Here is a 7143-nt window from a genome sequence, read left to right on the forward strand (position 1 = left end):
ATACGGAGGTAACCCCTTTATCTTACACTCAGTGGAATGCACCTGGACTGAGACCAAATGCTTGCTGCAACCCGGCCCCATTGCACTAATTCAGAGGTGGACCAATCAATCAGGGGATTGTGAAACCGGAGCTAGGGTAATCCAAGGACCAAATCAACCGATAGGCTCTCCATCACCAGAAAAGAACACACCTCAGAATGAAGCACCCTCTACAGAAAAAATTAATTCTAGAGTCCTCTTACTGATTAACCCCGCAGACAACGGAGTAGAATCATTACCTGAGACCCAGATGGGAGGATTCACCAGTAAAAGATATGCAGACATAGATTTGACAAATTCAAAATTAATGAAGTTCGCTGCAGCCCCTGAATCAATGAAAGCCTGACCTGCGAGGTGATGGGCATTATAAGAGATAGAAAGCGGCACAAACAATTTGGAACATTTCGGAAGTAGCTGGGCTCCTAGGTTCCTCCGGGGGCAGTTTCTTGAGGCAGTTGGCGACCCGATGACCTGGACCTCTGCAATACAGACATAATCGGTTCCTGAGCCGGAATTCCTTGCATTCCCGTAGGGACATAGAGCCCACTTCCATTGACTCGACTTCGTGGGTAGCTGAGGTTCTGGGCAGATTCTCGGACCGCTTCATGGGTAGTTCGGTCTGCGTCTTGCGTTGGGCCCTAAGATGGCGGTCAGCCTTTACTGCGATAGTCATGGCCTGCTCTAACGTCTCGGGTTCCAGGTGTGACAACAGATCCTTAACAGACTCAGACAACCCAGTAAGAAATAAATCTTACAGATCGCGGTCATTCCATCTTGACTCCACACAAAACTGCCGAAACTGGGAGCAGAATTCTTCCATGGACCGTCCTCCATGCCGAAGACTCAATAACTTACTCACGATGTACTCCGCCCTATCTGGCTCGTCATAAATCTGCTCAAAGGCCGTAAAAAAGGCATCTACCAATTGGTGGGGCAGTGAATCGGGAGGTAGCAAGAATGCCCAGTTTTGAGGGTCGCCCCTCAAACATAAAATAATTATGCCCACGCTCTGGTATTCCGAACCCGACAAGTGGGGGTGTAATACAAAATATAACCTGCATGCTTCCTGAAACGAGAAAAATGTCCTACGGTCACCCGAAAAAACGTCAAGCAGAGAGACCTTAGGCTCGACCCCCGACCCCGTGACTGCAGCAGTTGCGACCAAAGTGCTGGTAGCGGACTGCTCCTGACGCTGGAGCCGAGCAGACAGGTCCTGCACCAAACCAGTCAAGACTTACACCTTGTTGGCAAGCACCGCAAGCACCTCCATATCAGGGTTCAAGCGGGGAGGTCAAAACGGGTACCCAGTAGCAATAGGCCAGTGTTTCTGTTACGGCTGGCTGGGACAGGGGGGCCCTACGCCAGCCCTCTCCTGTGTCCCTACCTACTTGCCCCCCTGGGCTAGGCCCCAGGGCAAAAACTGGGCGATGGTCAGAAAGAGCGACAGGGAGACCGGCAGGTGGGTACTGTATAGCTGACGAGATGCAAACAACTAAGCAGCCAGAGAGAAGTCTGGAAACAGACGGGGTCAAACCAGAAAGGCACATGCACAGTACAGGAGAACAAACCAAAAACAGAGTCAGAATAGAAGCCGAAGTCGGAACAGAAGTTGTCAGGTCAATAATGCGGGTGTAGGCAGATGGAGTCAGAACCAAACACTGGCAACCAGTGTCTGGCCCAGCCAAGTATATAAGCAGAACTCCCTGCCCAGAGGGGCGGGGAGAAGTCACATGACACCAGAGGGAATCACAAGGTCGCCTCCCCCGAGAGGCGCGCACTGTCCAGAGCACCGTGCGGCCGACAAGTGGACAGGTGCACACGACACGGGGTGCACTGCCAGCCACCGCGACCAACCACCAGAGCGTTCTGCCTCACCTGAACACCGGACCCTAGTGGTAACCTCATCTCTAACAATTAGTAAGTAACAGACTAGTTGTCACGTTGCGCTCCTGGGACCTGTAGTTCTAAGTTGTCTGGGGTTTAAGTTGTCTTGTTAGAGTAGGAACTCACAAAACAACGAGGACCCTTGTCGTGGGCTTGTGAGCTTAAGTATCTTGGGCAAAATATGTACAAATACATCATGCGTAATTTAGCTATTCCATCTGCTTATGCGTGTTGATGTTCTTGGTAAGTGTTTTGCTGTTTGTCCGTTGTTGGATGTCTGCTGTTGTCAGTCTTGTTTACTGTTCAGTCTGTTTCGGTATCGATTTGTGTGCATTCCCCTTCTATTCGCGTTCATCCTGGATGTAGTGTGCATTATGATCAGTTCAGATGTGACACTAGTATTAAGCTCTGTGATCAGTGTGAAAATGCAAGATTTAAAAATATATATAAATTGTAACTAAAAGTTAAAGAAAATCACCAAAAATTCTTTAAAAAATATGTTTAACACAAAAATATGATTTACATAATAGGTCTTTTTCTGATGACACATTCCCTTTAAAGAGACCCTGTCACCATCTTTTTGCACCTTTTTCTGAGGGCGATACACAATAATGCCAGTTACACAGATTACAGTGATATGTGTGCTGTGTGGATCTGTGAAGTAGTTTTTAGAAACTTGCCTTTTATCTGTAGCAGCACATACATACTACTTAAAGTAGTCCTTGATATTTATGAGCTCCAACTAATACACCCACCCAGCCTACGGCCATCAATTAACTGCTGTCTGCCTGTAACTGTGCATATAGAGATTGCTGCCAATCACTGGTGAGCGGGTCGGTGTGACTAGCCTGTAGCTCATGAATATGCAGGACTAGTTCTGTTTATGGGCGCTACGGTACTATCGTGTTCCCCCAAAATAAGACATCTCCTGAAACTAAGACCTAGTAGAGGTTTTGCAGAAGTGTTAAATATAAGGCCTCCCCCAAAGGTAAGACCTAGCTCTGTCCCTGCTGTGTGAGTCTGCTGTGATGAGCTCCCCCTGGTGGCCGGAAGCTGCACTGTAGTACAAGTGGTCCAGGAACTGCTATGGGTGATCGTTACAGTCTCCAGCCAGTGTGTACATGGAAATAATGGTAGTAACAAGAAATTCTTGATAGGATTCACAGTTTGTCTAGTTATGCTGGTTTGTGATGACAACTACTGTACAGTATATTATTATAATTCAATTTTTGTTCAACAATAAATGTGAATTATTCTTCCTGGAAAAATAAAACATCCCCTGAAAATAAGACCTAGCACATCTTTGGGAGCACAAATTAATATAAGACACTGTCTTATTTTCTGGGAAACAGGGTAATAAAATGCAAGTTTCTGCAAAAGTACTGCACAGATCCACACAGCAGACAGATCAGTGTGACAGACACTATCTTACAGTTCTCTCAGTGAGGGCTACAAAAAGATGGTGACAGATTCCCTTTAAGTATGTTTGCTATGGTGGAGAAATATAAAAGTACTGTTCACATCAGACCCATACTCAGCAGGTTATTAGTAATATAATATGAATAGCTTTTTTATCAGGAGATGACGCAGCCACCCTTTGGTACTACTGTGGCCATGCGCTAGTCACAAGGCAGTAAGTAGAGCTCTGTCGAGTCAAATGCATTGAGTGGACACCAAATTATACGGTACAACTTCAGTAGATCCTTAAATTACACCTTTGATTACATGACTTGATTATTACTGATTTAACTTTTACTTTAAAAATGTTTTTACTGAAGTATCAGTTCGTATTGTATGAATTTGGCAGTATTTCATAGTAATCATATTTTGAGGAGACATGGACATATAATCTTACCACTTTAGAAATAATTAGTCTGACCTCACCTAGAATATACAGTTCAATTAAGGATGCTAATTTATAGAAAGGATCCATTGCCTTTGGAAAACCTACAAGAAAGAGCAACGAAATGGACGAAAATGTGCAATAATCGTTATGTCTAAATGCAAAGCCATCGTTTACTTTTCATTTGTCGCTCACCAGCATAAGAAACATCGCAGGATCGCTGACTTCTCGCAGCATCTAAACATAGAATGTGAAGCACTGAGCGAGATGTTACCGAGGAGTGAGCGATACTCAGCGGTGATCTGCCTGCATAAACGCTCCGCATTAGCGCTAACAATTAGCAGTGACATCAACCGCTTGTACAGATCGTTTAGCCGACAGTCGTCCCACGTAAATGGGGCATTAGTTATGAGCAGAGATAAAGATAATTCAATTTATTTCGTCTTGAGAAGAGACTTCTAAGGCCGATCTCACACACGACGCTATTAACTGCGATTAGCATGCTGTCCCGGGCACCGCGCTAACCGTGGTACATCGCCACCATTGATTTCAAAGATGCCTTGCAGACATGCGCTCAAATGTGGAATTTCTAACATTTTCAAGCGCTGTCTGTTCTATTTTCGCATGTTGTAGTGCACCACATTACCCATCACAATGATGGGGTTCGTTAAAAAGCACTGTCAAATGCTGTGACATGCGTTCAAAAATGTCCCTCAAAATCACGGTAACAATGCCGCGATTTCGAGCTGCGTTTTCTGAACGCATGTGTGAGAGTGGTCTAAGAGCATGTTCATATGGCGGAATTCACCGTGGAAATTGGAATGGTTCATATGGTGGAATTCACCACCTCGAAATTCCACACCTTTTTGACGTGGATTTTCGAGCAGATCCATATGCAGAATTTGCCCTATCAATGGCAATTTCAAAGCCTTGCTGCATAATCCAACTGTGCTTAAAGGGGTTGTCCATTTGTTAACTATAGATGGCCTACATTAGGTATAGGCCATCAATAGTAGATCAGTTATTAACTATAGATGGACTACATTAAGAATAGGCCATCAATAGTAGATCTGTGGGATCCGCTTTCCAAGACTCTTGCTGATTTGCTGTTCACTGGGCCAGTGTGTCTGTTCATGCACTGAGTTGATTTCTGCAGAAAGCAGACAGCTCCGTTCTCACTGCAGTGGCTAGGCTTGGCATTACAGGCCAATGGGAATTTTGCTTGTAATAGCAACCCCTTTAAGCTGTAGGTCACAAACTGATGAAAAGACATTCTCCTTCAGGATTTTCTGATAGCAGATTTCATGGGTCCATCAATTATGATGAGCCATCAAGGTACGGCAGAAGCATAGCAGCCTCAGACCATCGCATTACCACCACCATATTTGATTGCTGATATGATGCTCTTATTGTGGAATGTGGTGTTAGCTTTACGCCAGATGTAATAGAAACCATGTCTTCCAAAAACGTAATTTTTTAAATTATATTGCAAAGACCACGTATGTTCATTACCAGTTACTTTATTCGTACAAAACCATTAAAAAATAGGAGTCAGTTTTAACCGAAGCAGTTGATACGGTCAAGAAAGGTCTAAATTACTCATAGAACAAAATAAGAGTAAATATGTACGCAAATTAATAGAATCTTTGTTTAATGAAAATGTATTGTCAGAAAGTGATCTATTGTTTAAATGGTCACTGAGCTTTAAACTTTGTATATCTCAACAGTATATGCAAATAAAAGGACTTTTGTAGTATACTGTATCTTATCACAGAAAAATGTTTTTTTCCCCACTTATCAAAATCCTTTCCTCTTCTCTCTCCCTCCTAAACTGTTCGCTCACTCTGAAAAACTGCTGAATTCCATCTTGGTAAATGGGATTAGCTTAAGGCCCATTTAGATGGGACAAATGCAGCATACACGATGGACGGTGAGCTGATCGTTCAGTGTAAATAGCAGCCGTTCAGTACTGAACGGCCGCTATGTTAAGTCAATAGAGAGGGGCGGGGGAGCGAGGAGTGAAATCTCCTGCAGCCTCCCCGCAGTGAGCCAGTGATACTAGCTCGCATCCAACAGCACAAGAGGGAGTATGTGTGGGGACGAATAACGGGCATTGTTTGCCCTAAATTCATCCTGTCTAAACGGGCCTTAACACCTAACCAACATATCAGATTACATGCTGCCCACAGAAATCTATGTAAAGTAAAGTAGAGGAGGAGCCGAGTGAGAGAAAAGTGGAAAGACAGACACATGCTGATGTAGTTAAATAATAAGTGTTTTAATGCCTCTCAGCTACTAGAATCACATGCATACTGCTCAGTACTTCTCTATAATGTCTTCCATGCTTCTGCTGCTTCTCTGTGTATAAAAGATAGCGTTTCGTCATAGGATGGGTGAGCATATGAATAACATATACCATAAGACGAATAAAGCATTAGCTCATCATGTTAATTATTCTCTGTAATACCCACTGTATCAAGTTTATGACCATTGAATTGGTTAGTCTGTCTGTATGAGGGAGTAATTGGGATAAGAGAATTATACAGGGCAAGACATTCTGGATCTTTCATTTCATGCACGGATTGCAGATTATTGTTTCTACAGTAGTTTAACTTTTGTTCGTCAAGCATTATGGCTTTCGAATTATTAAGTTTGCTTGTTGGCTTTATATGATGTAGTTAAAACTTTTTGATTCATATGACACTTATTTTAATGCATATCTATTAAAGGTTAATTTTCAATTTTTAAATTTGTCACCCGTTCCTCTCAGTAATAATTTTGGTGATATATTAATGGAGGCACATTCTTAGCGGCTCCCATTTTTGTCATATATAGATAACACCGAATACACCAATCACAATAGGTCATGGTCACAGCTGACCCCACCCCACCTCACCCCACCTCTCCCTGTCTAATAACTAGAGATGAGCGAACTTACTCGTTTAGGGCGTTTTCGCACTCGAGCACCGCTTTTTCCGAGTAACTGACTACTCGGACGAAAAGATTCGGTGGGCGCCGGGGGGCGGCGTGGTGGAGTGGGGGGTAGCAGTGGGGAACAGGGGGGAGCTCTCCCTCCCCCCCACTCCCCTCTGCAACCCCCCGCTCACCCCCGCCGCCCCCCGAATCTTTTCGCCCGAGTAGTCGGTTACTCGGAAAAAGCGGTGCTCGAGTGCAAAAACGCCCTAAACGAGTAAGTTCGCTCATCTCTACTAATAACCTCTTCCCAGGTTTTATGGGCTAAGCATAAGTTGAAATTAAAAAATAAAGCATTCCCATCTGTCTTCAACTTTCTTTCCTACCCAGAGGTACAGCTAATTGGTTCTCGCTGCCCTGTCCCCATCCTCTGCCGCCAGAAGTCAGGTGACTGCTGCAGCCAA

Source organism: Eleutherodactylus coqui, chromosome 5 (genome assembly GCF_035609145.1).
Source record: "Eleutherodactylus coqui strain aEleCoq1 chromosome 5, aEleCoq1.hap1, whole genome shotgun sequence".
NCBI classification, from domain to species: domain Eukaryota; kingdom Metazoa; phylum Chordata; class Amphibia; order Anura; family Eleutherodactylidae; genus Eleutherodactylus; species Eleutherodactylus coqui.